The sequence below is a fragment of the Rhinolophus hipposideros genome, assembly GCF_964194185.1.
Source record: "Rhinolophus hipposideros genome assembly, chromosome: 4".
NCBI classification, from domain to species: Eukaryota; Metazoa; Chordata; class Mammalia; order Chiroptera; family Rhinolophidae; genus Rhinolophus; species Rhinolophus hipposideros.
In genome coordinates this window covers 18437912-18457151 of record NC_138050.1, presented here as the reverse complement: position 1 = coordinate 18457151, position 19240 = coordinate 18437912, and the positions used below count along the sequence as shown (strand labels likewise).

Genomic DNA, 19240 nt, shown 5'->3' with positions numbered 1-19240 from the left:
TATTTTTAGGCATTTGTTATAGCAGCACTCCACTTATCAGTACCAATCACTGTCTTAGTCAGCTCAGGCTGTTGGAACAAAATATGTACCACTGACTGGGTGGCTTAAACAACAGACATTTATTTTCTCACAGTTCTGGAGGTGGGAAGTCCAAGAACTGGGTGCCATCATTATCAGGTTCTTAGTGAGGGCTCTGTTCTTGGCCTGCAGGTGGCTAGCTACCTTCTATCTTCACAAGGCCAAGGGAAAGAGAGAAAGCTTTCATCTTTTCCTCTTCTAATAATCCATCATAGGGGCTCCATCCTCATGACCTCATCTAAACAAAAATACTTCCCAAAGACTCCACCTCTAAACACCATCACATTGGGGATTAGGGTTTCAACACATGAATTTGGGGAGTACACATTCAGTCCATAATTCTATTAGGTTTAGAAAACAGTACTGTTTCTCACTCAGTCACTGCAATAATTCTGAATCTGTGCTAGTTTCCTTACTCAAATATTCTGCCAGTTTTTCTTCTTAACCTCCTCATTCATACCTATCCATCCTACCTGATTTTGTTTTAGTCTAAGGATGCTGTTGTTATAACAATAGCCTACACCTAGAACCTAAGGTAGCTAGCTCATGACAATGAGCTTGACCTGAGGTTTCAAATTTTGGCTCTACTTGTTTAAAAAGCATGTGGGAAAATACAAAGCAGGATCTTACTTGGATTACAGCCATAGCATAATTGAGGGACCCATAGGAAAACATATGTACATTTTGATTGAGAAATCCAATGTATTTTTCTGGTCTTTTGATTTGTCTAAATCAAAGAAACTAAAAAGTATGACTCCAAAGGCCATATCTGAAATCACAGGACTATTACACACTCCAAAGAGTTTTAGTATCACGTTTAAAATTAGAATTCAGGAGTACTTGAAAATATACATATAAAAAAATTAGGTAAAAACATTAAAATCACAGTAGGAATTATATTAAGATGGTGGAATTACCGTAATATTTTTCTCTATTTCCCCATTGTTTTTGTAATGTGGATATGACTATGCCACTTTCATAAAAATTTTGATTTAAAAGTGGTCTTACAGAGCCCTAGGCAACTACAGAGTCACATTTGGCTTATCAACCACTGAAATACCTTTTCAGAAATACTTCAATAAATTTTGCTTGAATTTGGACCTTATCCAAATGACTAATTCATCTTACAAAATGATTATCCTAAAATGCATTTTTTCCAATTTAAGCCTCAATTTCATTTTTTAAGTTTTGGATTTTCTAACTTCTAAACTTGACTAGGTTTTTTAAAAGATACTTTAAATCACCTGTAGTGGAATTTCCTGAGACGAAAGTTACGAGAATCAGTCTGCAAAATCATCTTATCATTTCTTATCAGAAACTTTATTAAATATTTTATATTTAATAAAACCACCTTAAATTGTTTTATTTTTCCCTAAGACTAATTAGTTCTTACAATTACCCTGTTGGATATTAACCATATTCCAGAAAAATGACTTAAAAATATACGCAATTAATTAAATGCATCATTTTGGTTCACCTAAATTTCCACATCTTAATGTGAACTTTCGTTAAGATGTAAAAGAACAGTTGTGCTTTTTTTGAATTTATAAAAGAAATTTATACTTGTTAAGAAAGTAAGACAGGAAAGGGATAGTAAGTATAGTTCTATCAATAATTTTAAATGACTAATACCAATAGGAAAAAAAATAACACAACTCTTGATTATTCAAAAGACTTATGATTAATTCAGGCGTCTTCTTGGTCTTTCTCTCCTCATTTTTCATTTCTTTGGTCACTGGAAATATAAAAGGAACACTGGTACAAGATCTGGTACCAAAAAAGACTGCAACTAAAAAAAAAAATAAATTGAGGCAATTCTTAACTTAGAAATAGGTTGCCTTCCTACCCTGCATTTAGAAGTCAAAAATACTTGGAAAATATGTAATAAGATCATGCTGCAAAAGTTCAATTTAACCTCTAACATATCTTTAGTATTTTTATTTGTGGAAAATATCAAACATACTCCTAAACAACGATAATAGTATAATGAACGCCCATGTTCTCATCACCCAGTTTCAACCACTTCATCTCATGGCCAGATTTCATCTATACCACCTCTTACATCTTCCCATTTTGTATTATTTTCAAGTACATTATACAATTTCATCTGAAAATATTTCAACATGTATCTCTGAAAGATATGGACCCCTTTTTAAAAACATAATCCAAAACCCTTTTAAAAAACATAATCCAAAATCATTACCAAACGTAAAAGTAATTCCTTAAATCAAATATGCAGTGTTCAAATTTCAAATTCTCATTAATTTTTATTAAAATTTGTTTGAATCAGGACTCAAACCAAACGCACACACTATTGGTTTTCATGTCTTTTAAAATCTCTTTTAACCTAAATAGCTTCCATGTGATTGTTGTGACGTCTATAAAATATTTTCTAAAAACCAGTAATTTGTGTCTGTCTTTACAGGTGAGAATAACTAGATCATATAGGTATAACTGACGAACCTTTTCATCGATACATCGAGTCAATCAATGAAGGTAATTTAGAGAACATTAGTGAGATCACATTTTAACATCTAATTTTAATTTGGCTAGAAAAATCTCAAGTAGCCAATTAGTAAGATAAATAAATGCAGTATCAATGTATTAAAACATAGTCTTCTATATCTATAATTATTGTTAAGATACTAAAATTTCATTACCACCTACCATTATTTTGTCTAAGAGCACATCTGGACATATTTCATTCTCTTGCACATAAACTGAAAAAGGAGTCATGTGAGGATTTTATTTTATCACAAAGTTTCAAACCTACAGGAAAACTGAAATTATTAAACAGTGAATGCCATACACTTGCTATCTAGATTCTAAGATTAACATTTTCTTTATCATATGCAGTCCTCTATCGATCTTTTTTTTTTTTTTTAAAGTTGCAGGCATCAGCATATTTCACCACTAAACACTTTAGGCCATGGTTCATTAACTACTATTCAATATTTGTTTAGTTCTCTTTTGTAGGCAAAATTCACGTATGAGAAACTGCACAAATCTTAAGTATGCCATCATGTGAGATTTCTTGAAACGAATTCCACCACTACCAGTATCTAAGTATTTAAAGTCCCACTGTTGCTCTAAGACCGTGTTTTTCAAACTTTGGCATGTATCAGAATCACTATAGGGCTAACTAAAGCACAGATTATTGGGTTCCACACCTAGAGTTTCTGATTCAATAGGTGTGAGGTCCAATAACTCACTTTTCTAGTAAGTTCCCAGGTTAACCTGATGCTGCTAGGACCATACAAATCTAAAACTAATTTGTACATAAGTATTAAGTGATAATGAAGATGTCAAGCTGTTATCAATGTAAGGGATACTTCATTCTTGAAGTCCCCATCCCAGATGTGAATACACTATTGTTCTTTAACTAGAAATAGGTAAAAATAGTTTCCTTAAAGAGATGAAAGTGTTTTAAAGTAATCAAGTTTAATGAGGCCTTTTAAATTACCTTTGGATATTTCAGCCAAATAAATTGAGCCAAACCAAATTTCCTCTCAGATTGAAACTGCTATTTCCTATAGGTTAAAAAAAAAGAAGAAAAAAGAAACTTTCAAATGTTCTTGGGAAATGGAAGAGTAATGAGTTAAATGTATTAAACAAACACGTATCAAGCATGTACATGGCAACTACTCTAGATTTTAAAAATAGCTTTACTGAGGTATAATTAATATATATCAAATAACCCATTTTAAAATGTACAACTTGATACAATTTTGACACATGAATATATCTATGAAACCATTACTACAATCAAGAAAAAGACCCTACCCATCATATACCCCCCAATTTTCCTAGTATTTGTAATCCCAGCCTTTGCATTTTCATAACTAATGATGTTCAATGTGTTTTCATGTGTTTATCTGCCACTCTATACAGATTTTTGGTTAAGTATCTGTTCAATACTTTGGCCCATTTTGTTAGTGGACTGTTCTGTTTTCATATTACTGTTTTGATAGTGCTTTATATATTCTGGATATACTGATCAAGTTAAGTGGTTTACAAAGATTTTCTCCCAGTCTGTGGCTTATCTTTACATTCTCTTACCAATGTCTTTTGAAGAACAATTTTAATTATGATGTTCAACTTATCAATTTGTTATTGGATGGATGTTTTTGGTGTTGTATCTAAGAGATCTTTGCCTAATCCAAAGTCACAAAAATTGTCTCCTGTTTTCTTCACATAATTTTACAGTTTTAGGTTTTACATTCTACTTGTTCTATCAATTATTGAGAGAGGGGTACTGGAATCTCTGCTAAAATTGCATATTGGAGTATTTCTCTTTACAGTTCTATCATGTAATTTGAAGCTCTTTTATTAGATGCACAAAAATTTATGACTGTCCCCTTGAAAAATTAATCGTTATTATTAAGAAATGACCTTCTTTACTGCTGGTTTCAGTCTGCTCTGAAATCTAACTTCTTATCTAATATAGTCACTCCCGCTTTCTTTTGGATAGTGTTAGCATAGTCTGTCTTTTCCAACCTATTAACATATGTGTCTTTATATTTAAAGTGGGTTTCTTGTAAATGTGATACACTTGGGTCTTTACTTTTTAAAAAAAAATCTAATCCAATGATCTCTGCCTTTTAATTTAGTGTTGAGACCATTTATATGTAATGTGATTATTGATATGGTTGCATTTAACTCTACCATCCTGCAGTTTGTTTTCTATTTGTCCCATGTGCTTTTCATGCCTTTTTCCTCTTTATATGTTTTGATTATTTCTTTAATATCATTTTATTTCCCTTGTTGGCTTAAAGACTATAATTGTTTTGTTACTTTAGTGGCTGCTTTAGGGTTTCTAACATGCATCTTTAACTTATCACAGACTGACTTTTCAGTCTAACTTATCACTATATAAGTAGCATAAGTTTAACTTATACTACTTCGGGTATAAAAACTTACAACACTCTACCTGCAATTTCCCTACTTCCTTGTGGCATTATCATCATATATTTTACTTTTAGATGTTATAAACCCTACAGTTATTATCATATTTATGTTAGTCAATTGTCTTTTAAAGATATTAAAAAATTTTTTTAAATCTTATATATTTACCCACTTATTTACCATTTCCAGTGCTCCTCATTCCTTTCTGTAGGTCCAGGTATTCATACGGTTTAATTTTCCTTCTGCTCGAAGGACTTCATTTAACATGTCTGTTACTAAAGTATTAACAGACCTTTGTACGTTTGAAAAGTCTTTATTTTGCCTGTTTTTCAAAGATACTTCTGCTGGGTAAAGAATCCTAGATTGACAGTTTTTTCTTTTAATGTTTTAAAGATATTGCTCCATTATCTTCTAGTTTACATTCTTTCTGATGAGAAATCTACTGTTACCTTTACCTTTGTTCTGTTTTTCTTTGGCTGCTTTTAAAACTTTTTTCTCTTTATCACTTGTTTTAAGCAATTTATAATGTTCCTTGGTGCCATTTTTATTTACCTTTCTTATGCTTATTGTGTTTCTTGGTTTATAGTTTCTACCAAATTTGGAAAAACTTGGCCATTATTTCTTCAAATATTTCTTCAGTTCACCTTTTTAAACAATTCTCTTTCCTGTTTCATTTGGATAGCTTCTATCACTATGTCTTCATGTCCACTAATCTATTCTTCAGCAATATCTAACATGTCATTAATCCAGTGTTGTCTTGTCTTTGACTGCAATTTTAATCTAGAAGATACCTCTACTTAACATATTTAATCTTCTCCAACATATCAAATGCAGTCATAACTGTTTAAATGTTCTTTACTATTTATCACCTTAGTATCCAGGTTCACAACAGAAGGATTTGAGTTCCTCTGTAAAAGCTACTGGCTTACTATAACTTCACCAAGTTTAACGTGTTTCCTTCATTAATTCCTTCCAAATAAGATAATTTTATCACAAGATATGAGAAAATCAAGAAACATTTCTGTATTTATCAGGAGAAAAAAGATTTGTCTATAGAACCCAGTATTTCAATGTTCTCATTTCTGAGGTTTATAAATCTGTAAGTATGCCTAAGTTAAAAATTACTGCCTAAACGTGCTCATATTCTCTCGTGTTATTTTTTAAAAATCTTCCTCCTCTTTAGTCTGTCTTCAGCTTAAGCTGCTGACATCTCTCCTGAAATTTAGCCCCAACTTTCTTAAAATATTAGGTTCTAATATTAAAAGGTGGGATAAAAGTATCCTGGTATCTGAGACTGTATTTTGTATTTGAAAAAGAAAATTACTTTTATATTTAAAATTCAGAAAATAAAGTACACTAAAATTGTCTTGGTTGATAGACAACCTTTACATGTACATAAAGGTTGAGAATCACTAGTCTATTAATTCACACTCATTAAACACTGTAACACAGCTTCAGACACAATACTAAACTGAATTTGCTGTTTTAGAAAGTACCAATGACTTCAGACACCAATTGGGAAGCTTTTGAGAGTGAAAGGAGTTGCTACTAAAAATTACACAGGGAAAATAGACATAAATCAAGGCAGTCCAAGCAGGTATAGGTCTAACAAGGATTAATCATAACCACCAAATCCAAACTCTCTTATGTTTTATTATTTTTGTTACATCACAAAAGTATGTTTTATACAGTATTTAAAAACATACACATAGACATTATTTTTAACTCTTCCTCCTCCCAGCTCCCATTTCTATAGCTCCTCACTATGGAACGTATCCTTTTAGACTTCTTCTCTGCACTTACCTGTGCATGAGATTTTCTGGCAGTGTTTATATAAATGAAATCACATGTACTGGTCAATGTCTTGGTTTTTCACATAAACTATCTTAAGATATTCCTAAAGAAGTACATCTGTATCTATGCATTCTTTATCATGACTACCTAATATTCTACTGTAAGGGCATACCAGAATTCCACTGTTCTAATAATGAACACTGAGATTGCTTCCATTTTTCACATACACTTCTTCCTCTGCAAAGCATAAACGTGTAACATTTTCTATGTACCTATGAGAGTATTTCTGTATTACAGAAATGGAACTTCTGGTTTAGAAGTATGCACTTTTAAAACAGCAAAATTTCCTCCTAAAAAGATGAAGCTACTTATATGCAGTCCAATAGTTTATGATTACATACTTTGCATTTCTGACACTTAACATAAAAATTTTCCAAATTTTGTCAATTTTATTACTAAACATTTTTTTAAAATCATGTCTCATTGATGTTTTAATTGGAATTTCTCACATTACTGGTGTGGCTGAGTATCTCTTCAAAACTTTATTGGCTACTATATTTCTATTTCTATGAATTTTCTACCTACATTCTTCATTTTCTAGCCAGGTTGTCTTCTTCACAGTGATTTGTAGGCACACCTTGTATAATTTGAAAACTAACTTTATTACACGTCAAATAATTTACCTCAATCTACCACTTGCCTTTTTAAATAGCATCTAAGTTTGATGTCTCACCTGAAAAGGCTTTTTCTATTCCACAATTTTTTAAAATTCACTTCTTTTTGCCATTTTGTTTACTTATATTTAGTCCATTTGAGAGTGCCACAAAGTGGGTACCTACTTATCTTTACCTCAATTGGATAGCCAATTGTACTCCATCATTAACAGACTAGATCTTCCATTACTCGTTTATCATATAAGAAATTCTTCTGTATCCATGGAGTACCTCATGAATTCTCTATTCTGTTCCTTTGATCAACATGCCATTCTTACTCCAATTCTTATTATTTTAATAATTGTAATTTTACAGTATATGTTGGTCTCTGATGGGTAGGTTCCCCTTTGTCATGCTTCTTTTTGAAATTTACTTGGCCAGTCTTGTGTATTTTTCTTTCTTAAAATTTAAAACATCAACTTGTCAAATTCCATTTTTTTAATTTTTCATTTATTTATTTATTTATTTATTTTTAATTTATTGGGGTGATATTTGTTAGTAAAATTACACAGATTTCAGGTGTACAATTCTGTATTACATCATCTATAAATCCCATTGTGTGTTCACCACCCAGAATCAGTTCTCCTTCCATCACAAGTTCCATTTTTAAAATCCTGTTAGATTTCTAACTAGGATTACCCTGACTTTATTAATTTGGTGAGAACTGCCAATTTTATAGTATCAAGTTGACACATTCAGGAATATAGTATTCCTCCATCTATTTAGATCTTACAATTTTATTCATACTGCTGTTCCATATTTTTAAAATTTCTTAAGTATCTTATAATTTAGGCTTCCACTTTTTGTTTTTCACAGTTGGTTATTGCTGGTGTATAAAAAAGGTAATGAGTCTTCTTAGTTTATCTCACAGTCAGTTGCTTTACTGAAATCTTTTTGAATCAAATAATTTTCTGTTGTTTGTCTTTTATTTTCTAAGTAGACAATTGTATCAACTGCAAATAGTAACAGTGATATATCCCACCTCATTCCCAGTCCCATTGTTTAGAGGTCATTTTTCTTGTTAATGCACTGGCCAAGACTTTTGGACCAATACTATGTTCCTATCTTTTAGTGGAAGTACTTTTAATATTTCACTATGACATTTAATACAGGTTTCTGATAGAGATCCTTTTCAGGGTTATTTCTTGTTGATAAATAGTTATCAGGAACAACTGGATTTTAGGAAATGATTTTTCTTTAGCACCAAAGAGATAATCATATAGTTTCCCTTTTTAACTTATTAATGTTTTCTAATACCAAATCAATATTACACTCCTGGGATTCAACATATCAAAACTGGTACGACTTAATGACTGAAAGCTCAGGCTCTGGAGTCAGAACGCCTGCATTCAAATCTCAAATCTTTCACTAACTAGTTGTATGATCTTAGGTATGTTATTTAACTTCTCTGTGCTTCAGTTTCCTCATTTTAAAAATAGTGACAATAGTATCTACCTCAGAGGGTTGTTCTAAGGCTTAAGTAAACTGATACCTCTAAAGTTGTTTAGAACAGCACCCAGAACATAGAAAGTTTAATATATATTATTATTATTTATTGAGTGCCTTTTATTTGCCAGGCATGGGGTATGCAGCATAGCCAGAGTCGGCAAAATAAGGCCTGTAGGCCAAATCTGGCCTCCTGTCTATTTTTATATAGTTTTATTAGAATACAGTCATACCAATGTTTAGAATTTATCTATGACAGTTTTTATACTCCTACAGCAGTTAAGTAGCTGCAACAGAATCCACATGGCCACAAAACTTAAAACATGTACTATCTGCTCACTTAAAAAAAAATTGTCAACCAAAGCAGGACTGCTCAAACTCAAAAAAGTCAGAATCTAATAGCTGAGAAAGACAAGTAAAGAAATATAAATGCTACACTATTGAGTACACAATCATGATATTGTGTTATTATGGAAACATGACAATTTAATACTAAATGACAGGAATGATTCATGCAAGTAAAAAGAAACAAAAGAAAAATGTATTTTATCTACTTTTATTTTGAAATATGTATTTGTTTACATATCTTTATCTCTTACCCTAGTGTGTGATTTACTAGAGGAAAGGGAGTATGACATCCATTTTTCTAACATTCATATTCTAAATATCTAGGACATTTAAAGTCTTTGACAAATGACAGATGAATAAATTAGCGAAAACAAGAATAGGATACCTGGGTGACAATAATTAGACATGTCTGTCAAAGTTCTAGATATAAATATTCTAAATAAATTAGCGAAAACAAGAATAGGATAACTGGGTGACAATAATTAGACATGTCTGTCAAAGTGCTAGATATAAATATTCTATGGCAAGCATTTTACTTGCCATGTTAAATGGGCTCTCTCTTTTAATCTTTCTAACAGCCAAGACTCATAGAGAGGTAAAGTAACATGCTCATGTTTATATATAGCCAGTAAGGGAAGAAGTCAACAAACAAACCTATTATATATATATGCCTAATGTAAAACACATGCTCTTTATACTACAAAGTTGGAAAGTGGTGGGAAACAGATATAGTCACAGGGCATCAACAGAGTACAGATTCTAAAATAGAGATAGAAGGCATAATCGATACAGCAGAAATTGTGGTGTGATTTTCATTTCTAAAATTGAGCGATGATTTGAATAAATTCATGTCTTTGAAATATTAGCCTGGAAGCAGCCTGCAAGATGAATTAGAGGGACAATTAGTTGCCCCTACATTTCATCCAAAGACTACTTTATCACACAGATTATGCCAGTTTTAGCAAGGTTCAAGTAATAGATTTTTTAAAAATTGCTAGCACACTATGGTATTTAAGGAATAATGATTTACCTACTAATCTGAAGTATTGGAAATAGCTGGTCTTAACACTAAAATGTAACAAAAAAGTATATATTGCAAATGAAAATATTACATGGAAAAAACTCAAGTCTTAAGAACAAAACTATAATTGAGAGTGGCTGTCTTAAGCAAACCAAAAAAATCTAGAAAAATGTAAACATAATGAAATCACAAATTATAAATTCTCACTTTTCCTTTTACTAAAGTAAATGTTTACAAAAACTGATTTTGAAGTAGATTAAATGGCTACTTCTTTAAGATAGATCTCAACAAAAGTAGCTGTTATATATGCCATCTATTTCTGCAAAAGAAAGCACATAATTATTTTTTAAAGATTTAACTATGCTTTAATATGTACTTAAATATTAGTTTAGAACCCCCAAAGAAGTAGGAAGATTGTTTTCCCCTCACTGAGGTACTAGATAGTAAATAAATCACTTAAACTTTTAAAATTATCTTGTTCAAATATACCTTAAAATGTGCATTCTGAAGAAGGAAAACAGAAAATAGTACTTTTCAGATATTTCTGATAAATGTTGATTAACACAATTTATCAAATTTAGATAACTTTTACACCAACATTTATTTCAAAGTACACATCACACTTACTTTGTATTTCTAACAACTAGCTCGACAGATCTTAAGAAGTGAGGAACAAAGAGAAATACGGAAGTCAATCAGAAGTAATAGTTTCATCTGTAAAATGAGAGTACCACCACTTATCCGGCAGGTCTGTATAGGATTTAAGAAATAACCAGAGCCTAAAACTACAGGTCCTAAAATCCAGCCAGAGTTCAACAAATGGATCTTATTACTATAGATACAGTAAGTCTTCTACTTGAGAAAAGAAAACCATAAGGAATTCATTTTTGCATATTTTTAACCCCAATTTGGAAAGAATAGCTGAAATAGCTTGGAATTGATCAGTATTCCCTTGCAAAAAGAAACAGAGGCATTGAATGTGCACTGCACTAAAAGATTAATAAGAATGGAAGGGAAAGAAAGCTTTTATATGCATTCTCTATGCCAAGAAAGCAGTTAAAATGTTTGAGTAAACCAAACGTTTATTGGAAGCATATTTACAGAACTTTAGAGGAAAACCTTGAACTCATGATTTCTGGTCTTACTACAAAAAGGTGGCTGTTTCCAAAATAGTAATATTAAGCACTTAGATGATATGGTACTTTAATATTTTCACATTTTTCAATGTCTCTTTGGGTGCTCACAATATTTCTGTGGAGAAAACAGGACAGATGTTATTCTCCATTTTAAGGATTTGGAACCTAAGACTGAAAAAACCAACCTGCGATTATATGGCTAATAAAGGTGAAGTTGGAATGAAGAGCCAAGATTCTTTTACCTATCTTCTAGGAAATGGAAATAGCAGGAATGATGAAGCTGACAAAAGGGAGGTGGAGAGTGAACTGTTAATTTCTCCTTAAAGCAAAATTTAAAAACCAAACTTTTATTAGGTAGCAATTTATGAAGGCCGAGATTTAATTCAAAAGGTTTATACTGCCTTAAAACTTAAGATACTATATACATTTATAAAGTATGGAAAATGAGCGTATAAATAAAAATACAAAGTTAACAAGTTTTGGGAGTTTGTTTGATTTTAATGCTTTTAAAAGGAAAAAAACAACAACAAACAAACCACTGATTTTATCCAGGCAACTCTCTATCCTATATATCTTTTCTTTTTCTAGTATCTAATACTTTCCTAATATATAGAATATACTTATTAATGCCTGCTGAATGAATTATCTTATGCTATGTTCCTGCTTTCTTGATGACACAAAATATGGAGTAACCCTAGCCAATTTATTCATGCAACCATAACCTGAGGAACCACTATTCACGTGCTGAAGGAAACAGAATTGCCTTAGAAATATACATCTATAAATTTAGAAACATCAATGAGATATTTTATGTAAATGAATTTTCAAATAACTCATAGTTACCCTTTAATTCACCATAACTTATTTTTAAACAATCTTAACGTGAAATATTTTAAGAGATTTCTAGATCTTTCTTCTCTGCATTAATCTGTACACAATACAACCTTTTCTTGATGACTCAAGCTCATCAATGTAAATACTAATTATTAGACTATTCTATAAACAGTGATTCTTCTTGGAGTGACTGAAGGATGTTTCATACTTCACTAACTCATCCTAGACTACTTTTAAAAACAAGGTTTCCTACTGGTTGCTCCCCTGTTGTAATTTACAGGCCACCAGCACCCTAGTCAAGGTTTCTAAAATGCCAACTATAGTTTAAAGTACGTAAAACTAGAACAGGCAGCTAATATACTTTAACCATATACAAATTCTAAATTAAGACTCAGTGTAGTGATTTTCACTACTCTAAGGCCTGGTTCAAAAGCTTTTCTTTCACTTCCTATTTCTGAGACTTAGTCTGGACTATTGCTGGAAGTGTGGCCATAAAAATAACAATTACCATAGTAGTTCTTTCTGCATATTTTCTTTATTTTTACTATAACACAGGGAAAAATATAAATGATAGCCATAACAAAACACACCAAACAATGATGTAGACAACTGATATAAGACCTCATATTATGTGCTATATGGACAATTACCTAGCCAATTATTAGCCAATAGTTGGGAAGCTAGGCCCACTGGCTAAATCCTGCCCAAAGGTGGCTCGTTTTTGTCTGGCCCTTTAGCTGAAAATGTTTTTTATACTGTAAAATAAAGAAAGAAAAAAGAATATTCAACAGAGACGCTAAGCGGCCTACAAGGCCTAGAATATTTACTATCTGGCACAATACAGGAAAAGTCTGCCACCCCTTATCTAAGGTATAATCAACACATGTAAGACAATATACACTATCTTATACATAAAGCTTAAGCTATGAATACGTCAAAGTAGATGTACAGTTCTTTCAGCAATGGGTTCATAATGATAAAGCCAAATTATATTATCTAGCCCTGCCTATTCTTCTCTTGACCATGCCCTAAGGCTTAGCCAAAATCTTTGCCTAACCTTTCTCTCTTCTTCCTGATATTTGTCCTTGGATGCTCTCAGAATGGTCTCCTTGCTACTACTTATACAGCTCTGTCAATCTTTTTTGAAATGTCTCTTTTTGCTCTCTAAATCCTTCCTAAGCTTCAAGTCTGACTTCCTCCAAATGCCTTCCAGAATGGTTCTAGTGGCCTCACTTTCCTTTAAATTACAGTCGCTGCCAAACAATTTAATAATACCATCTTATTTTTTCCTAATGGTTTCCTGTGTGTTAGCTAGTATCCCTAACTAGTTTGTAAACTACTTGAAAGAAGAAAACACGTCCCATTGCTTTTGTCTGTGTGTCCCCATTTTAATAATAGCTTATTATCCTCTAAAATACTCAGAAATAAGACCAAAATATTAAGAAAATTATAAAAGCTCATAATACATGTAAAGAAAAACAAAATCTGCCTTCCAACACTATTGGCCATTCATTTATTTTTAACAAGAAGCTCTTGACATTGATATCCATAGGGGCCATTTTTCTTTTCTTTTTTTGCAATGTCATAAACTGAAGCACTAAAAGATTCAATAGACTAGACATGCACAGTATTCTAATTCTTTGGATTTACAATACTGTGAATTTATTTGAAGTCTGCTAGAAATTGCTAGGAATAAAAAGAACAATCACTTATCTTTTGAGTCTCTGGCTAATAAAATTGGAAATCATGTACACATCCATACATCCCTCTCAAAGGCACCACCGACACTCATTTCCATTAAAAAAGCACCAAAAATATTTTTTAGAAGACCTCATCAAATTGCACTTAAAAAATATAGGTAAACTATAAGGTGCACAAGCCTTGGGAGCATGAACATAAAAAATATACATTTTAAAACAAGTATAAATATTACCCATGAGTGTAAACTAAAAATAAACACATTATAAATTAAATGCTCTTTAAGTAAAGCTACAAAAGACAATGAGAATGTTAAATCATGCATCCCTTTTTTTTCTGGGTTTCATACGGTATTCTCCGAGTCCTGATCTACGCCTGACTGGTCAGACAAGAGGGAGAAATTTTTCTTAATTTGTACTAAAATATGCTTAATATTATACTGTAGAAATTTCACAATGGAAACAATTATTAAATGCATGGTAAAATAAATCAGCTCTCAATTACTCAGATAAAGAAGGGAAGTGATGACACAGATGACATCAAAAGATAATCCTAGAATCAGTTTTTTCAAATCATTAATTTGGGAGAAGCAAATTACCCTCATAATTGTTTGGTTGAAGCCAATGTTAACCAGAAGCTTATTTTTCCTGAACATTAAATGATTTTGAGGATTCGGACACAAAGGAAAAAGAGGGAGTTAATTTAGAAGCATACAGGTGGCTAAAGGCAGTCACCCAGGGAGAAAAATATTTTCAGTTAACCTCCACAAGAAAACGTAAAGATGATCTATGCAGGGAAAGAAGAACATACAGTAAAATTTACTGTGATAGTGCTAAAGATTTTAAACATAAAATTATTTATAAAAATTTTAACAAGACTGTGTTCCTATCATCATCCCTTCTTCCCAGTAACTGGTATTATTAGTACTTGGCAAGAATCATCAGCGTGCTAAAAGGCTGAAAGCAAAATTTTAGGTTCTATGTTATAAAAGCTCTATGAAAAATCCTTTTTATCACTGTTTTCTGTGAAGTCTTGTCTCAGTGGGCACTTTATCTCATCACTTGAGAAAAATCAATCCAACCAAGAAAATATCAAAAAGGCAGGGGACTCATTTCTCTCGAACATTTTTAGGTGATTTAAACAAAACACCCACGATGGCAAAAATGACGGATTTAGCGAATACAGAAAAACTAAACATTCATCCAAATACAAGATCGTAGCCACAAAACTCAATTAGTTTCTGCCTAACATATGGCTCCAACTCCTGAGTGGCATATGTTTAGCATTGGTGCTGGTAACAGCATAGTGATAAAATATTATAGTAACAGCTCAACTTCTGCTGTTTCATTCTTATAACACAGAAAAGCACACACCAACTTTGGTTTCAAGAACTAAAAACACAGATCACAGTTAAGCAAAATAAGTACACAGTTTTAAAAGTCCACAGGAAACACATACATGAGGATGACACTGTAAAAGCAAAACAAATCGTGTCTGTCTGCTCTTAGTTAATAGATGCTCGCACACAAAGGTGTCCAAAGGAACTCAAATAAAATTTGACAGAAGAAAATCTCTCATTCATGCTGCTTAGCATCCCAGCACCATTCCACACTGCCCCCCCCCAAACAAAAAAATATCCCAGGGCTTTCAACGCTAACAGTTCAATACAAGAACGATTAACGACTACGTTACAACAGCCGCCGCTGTGCCCGCGATTTTATGACGAAATTATTTGTGCATTTTCCTTTACCTAACGCAGGACGTCCCTCCACAGCCGTGTCAAAAGTTCAAAGAGTCAAGCTGTTAGAACAGGGCGAGGACTGCAGCCTGCAGTCTCCCTCCTGACCGAACAGGTGGTTAACTCCGCCGGGTGGAGGGACGGGCAGGTACAGCCACCGGCGCCACAGGCTCAAACACACAGGGCGGGATTTCGAGGTTTTAACCCCAAGCGGAGCGGGGGAAATTCTCTCCAGAAAAGCGTTTCAAGTTCAGCGGCTGCCCGGCGGCCAAAGCCGAAGGCGCGGAGGCCACTCGACGATCCTCCCGGGAGAGCTCCGCGCCCTCCCCGCCCCCGCGCCTCCGGGAGCGGCGCTGCCCGCCTCCGGCCGCGGGCCAGGGGGGCGGAAGGAGCGCCGCCCGCACCCCGCGCCGCCTCCTCAGGCTGGGGGCGGCGCCGCGCCCCCGCGATCTCCGGGCCCCGACCCTCCGGCCCCGCAGGTGCCCAGCCAGGGGTCGGGTCCCGTCCGCGGCCGCACGCCCCTCGGCTCACAGGGCAGGGTGGGCCGGGCCCTCGACGGGCCCGAGCCCCGTGCGGCGCCCCGGCTCCTCAGCCCCAGCCTAACGGTTTCCGCGGCGCCTGCTAAGGGGCGGGACGGACAGGAACGGGTAGGTCTTCCCCACCTTTCCCGGAGGGAGCGCCCGCGCTCTCACCTCAGAGTCACGCCGCTCTGGGGCGGAGGAAGGCGGCTACCCTGGCACCTCTTCTTCGGGTTCCTGATCGTCCTCGCTCTACCTCAGCGGCAGAGCCGGCTCTCCGGGCCGCCGCGGCCACCGGCGCACTGACTATTGGGGTGGTTTCCCGACAGTGACGGCGCCGCTTCAGCCCCGCTCTTCGCTCCCTCTCCGCGTAGCTCCCGCTTTCTGTTTCACCCGAGGGACCACGAACGCTGCCGCCGCCATGCTTACTACGGAGCCGGGAGGAGGAGCCCGGAGCCGGAGCGCCGAGTGCGGCTGCGCGAGTTCCGCCGACGGCGTCCCCGGCCGGCTCGCTGCCCGCGTCCCCGAGCCGTCACCCGCCGCCCCCAGGGCCCTTCCAGGGACCCCGAGTCGCCCACTGAGCTGGCAGCGCGTGGCGCCCGAGCGCCCCTCGCCGGTCCCGGGGCGCCCACCGCCCTCCGGAGCCGCAGGCGCTCGCCAGAGGCCCGGCTGCGCCTGGGTCGTCGTAGCCTCCGCGGCGGCCAGGCTGCGAGCCACACTCGGGCAATGTGGAGTCAATGGACGTTCTTGGTACCACTCACACAATCCTCAGACCACATTGCAAAATCCGCCCTCCCGCCCCCCGCATTCTCGCCCCGCGGGACGCAGCCGGTCATCCTCTTTCCGAAAGCACAAGAACTTAAACGTGGGGCAGGTGCCTCGAAAGACACTCCCCCCGGGAATAGAAAGCCAACCGAAGTGGGTGGGCTCGGGTGGTGACCATCCTAAACACTCGGAGCCCGGGACCTCTCTAGCAAGCAGAAACACTCAGGCATTTACTTCAGTTGAGAACGGGGACGTTAGTTCCTTGGTCTCTTCCCGGATTAAATCGCGTGGAAACCCATTACCTTAACTTGCACAACAGCACGAAGACGTTAACAAGTGTACGCAGCAGAGATTCCTGAAGCCTCCAGCAACTGGGGGCGCTGCAATATTGCCTGCGGGCTGGCCGGGGCCGCCTACTTCTGCAGTTTCCACGGGAGGACTTGGGAAGGGGGGCGTCCAACCCCAGTAACTGTTCCTTCAGAAACAATGAAGGATGTAAACAGGATCCACGTTTTGGCTTTATTGCAGTGTATTGATTGGGCTGCCTTTCAAAATAGCAGTATTTTCATTTTAACCTTATCACAGAAGTCCTTTTAAAAATGTACTAATTCCCTACATTCTTAAAGAACACAATGGTTAAGGAAATCCTTTGTTGATGATTTACCCTCAGATAGGATACCTTGGCCATACGCTCAAGTCCCAGGGGATTGCTGAGGTATGTAGGATCCCTACTTTGCCGATCTCTTTTTCCCTTTGGAATGTTCTCATCAGCTTTCCTAATGTTGGTCACTGCTTCTCATCTCGTCTGCCACTTTATCCACTCTGATCCTTCTCATTTTTTTTCTATTTTACAGTTTACTTTTTACTCTTTTCTCCTTTTTTGACTACCTTGCTTCAGGGGATGATTGATCAGATGTTTATATCCAGCCAGCTAATGAAAGATTTTTTTTCTTCTGATTAGTAAGTAGGACAGTGACTCTATCTCAAATGCTATCTTGAGATATTTTCATTGCTGTTCACTATCAAAATTTCTTTCCCTGTGAGAGGTGTTTTGTTTTCTTTTTAAAAAATTATTTTTAATTATAGTTGATCTATAGTATTGTATTCGTTTCAGGTGTGCAACATAGTGATTCGACGTTTATATACCTTATGAAGTGATCAACACAATAAGTCTAGTAGCCATCAACCATTATATTATTGACTCCATTCCCTATGCTGTACATTACATCCCCATGACTTATTTTATAACTGGAAGTTTGTATTTCTTAATCCTCTTCCCATTTAGTTGTTTCCTTTTCTTAACTTCTAGATTTGGCCCTCTTCCAGACAAAATTGCTGGAAAACTGATCTCTGAATAACTGAAACATAACTGTATATTGTTTTAAAATATGAGGATTTATCAGAATGTGTGTGAGTTGGGGTGGTTTCTCCATCTTTCTGCTCCAGCTCTGTTTGGTCTGAGACTAAGCTAGTGGTTTCCAAACCTGACTCTAAGCTAGTAATTTCCAAATCTTGCTACTTGGGAGCTTTTTAAAAAGACAGAATCTTGTAATTCAACCCTCAAGATTTTGATTCATTTGTGTGTGTGTGTGTGAGTGGGGGAGAGGCTCCCAAAATGGCATTTAAAAAAAACACCTATGTTTTTGAAAAGTATGTTTGGACATGTATAGGCCAATAACGAAGAACAGCTATTCTGAAGGAGAGTCAAGACGTAATTCAGGAATATCATTGAATTAAGTCTTGATGGATGTAAACAGGATCCATGTTTTGGCTTTATTGCAGTAAGATCTAGAAATTGTAGTCAACAATATGTAGTGCTGTAAGTTTGAGTCAAGTGAGGACTGGGGAATTTATGTCCTGTTGAGAAAATGAACCACACACATAACCCTAACTAGGGCACCAGTATGAATTTTCTGGGAATTCAGAGAGGGATAAGAATTTACGTTGGCTATGAACAAGTCACTTTTGAGTGCTTCCTTTTTCTTATCGATAAAATAAGGGTCATTTTCAGTCCTCATATTCCTTGAGCTTTCAACAATACTCAACACTTTGACCACTTATTGAATATTTTTTCTTCCTTTGGCACTATACTTTCTTGGCTTTTTTCCTACATTTCTGGGTACTGCTTCTCTAATTCCTTTGCAGATTCCATCTCTTCTCCCTAGCTATTAAGTATAGGAGTACCTCACAATCCCATTTAGGTTCTTTTCTATTTTCATTATAGTCTCTTAGCCAAAATATCATCA

At 35.6% G+C, this 19240-nt stretch overlaps 1 protein-coding gene across 1 annotated transcript in view; it reads right to left on the bottom strand.

The window, feature by feature from the left end:
- The window catches only part of FNDC3A (fibronectin type III domain containing 3A), a 149342-nt gene extending 132670 nt beyond the window's left edge, over positions 1 to 16672 (bottom strand). The window contains exon 1 of the mRNA XM_081046246.1: positions 16404 to 16672. The gene's annotated coding sequence lies outside the window, so the exon portion shown is untranslated. The remainder of the gene's footprint in view (positions 1 to 16403) is intronic.
- Between the last annotated feature and the right edge of the window lie 2568 nt (positions 16673 to 19240).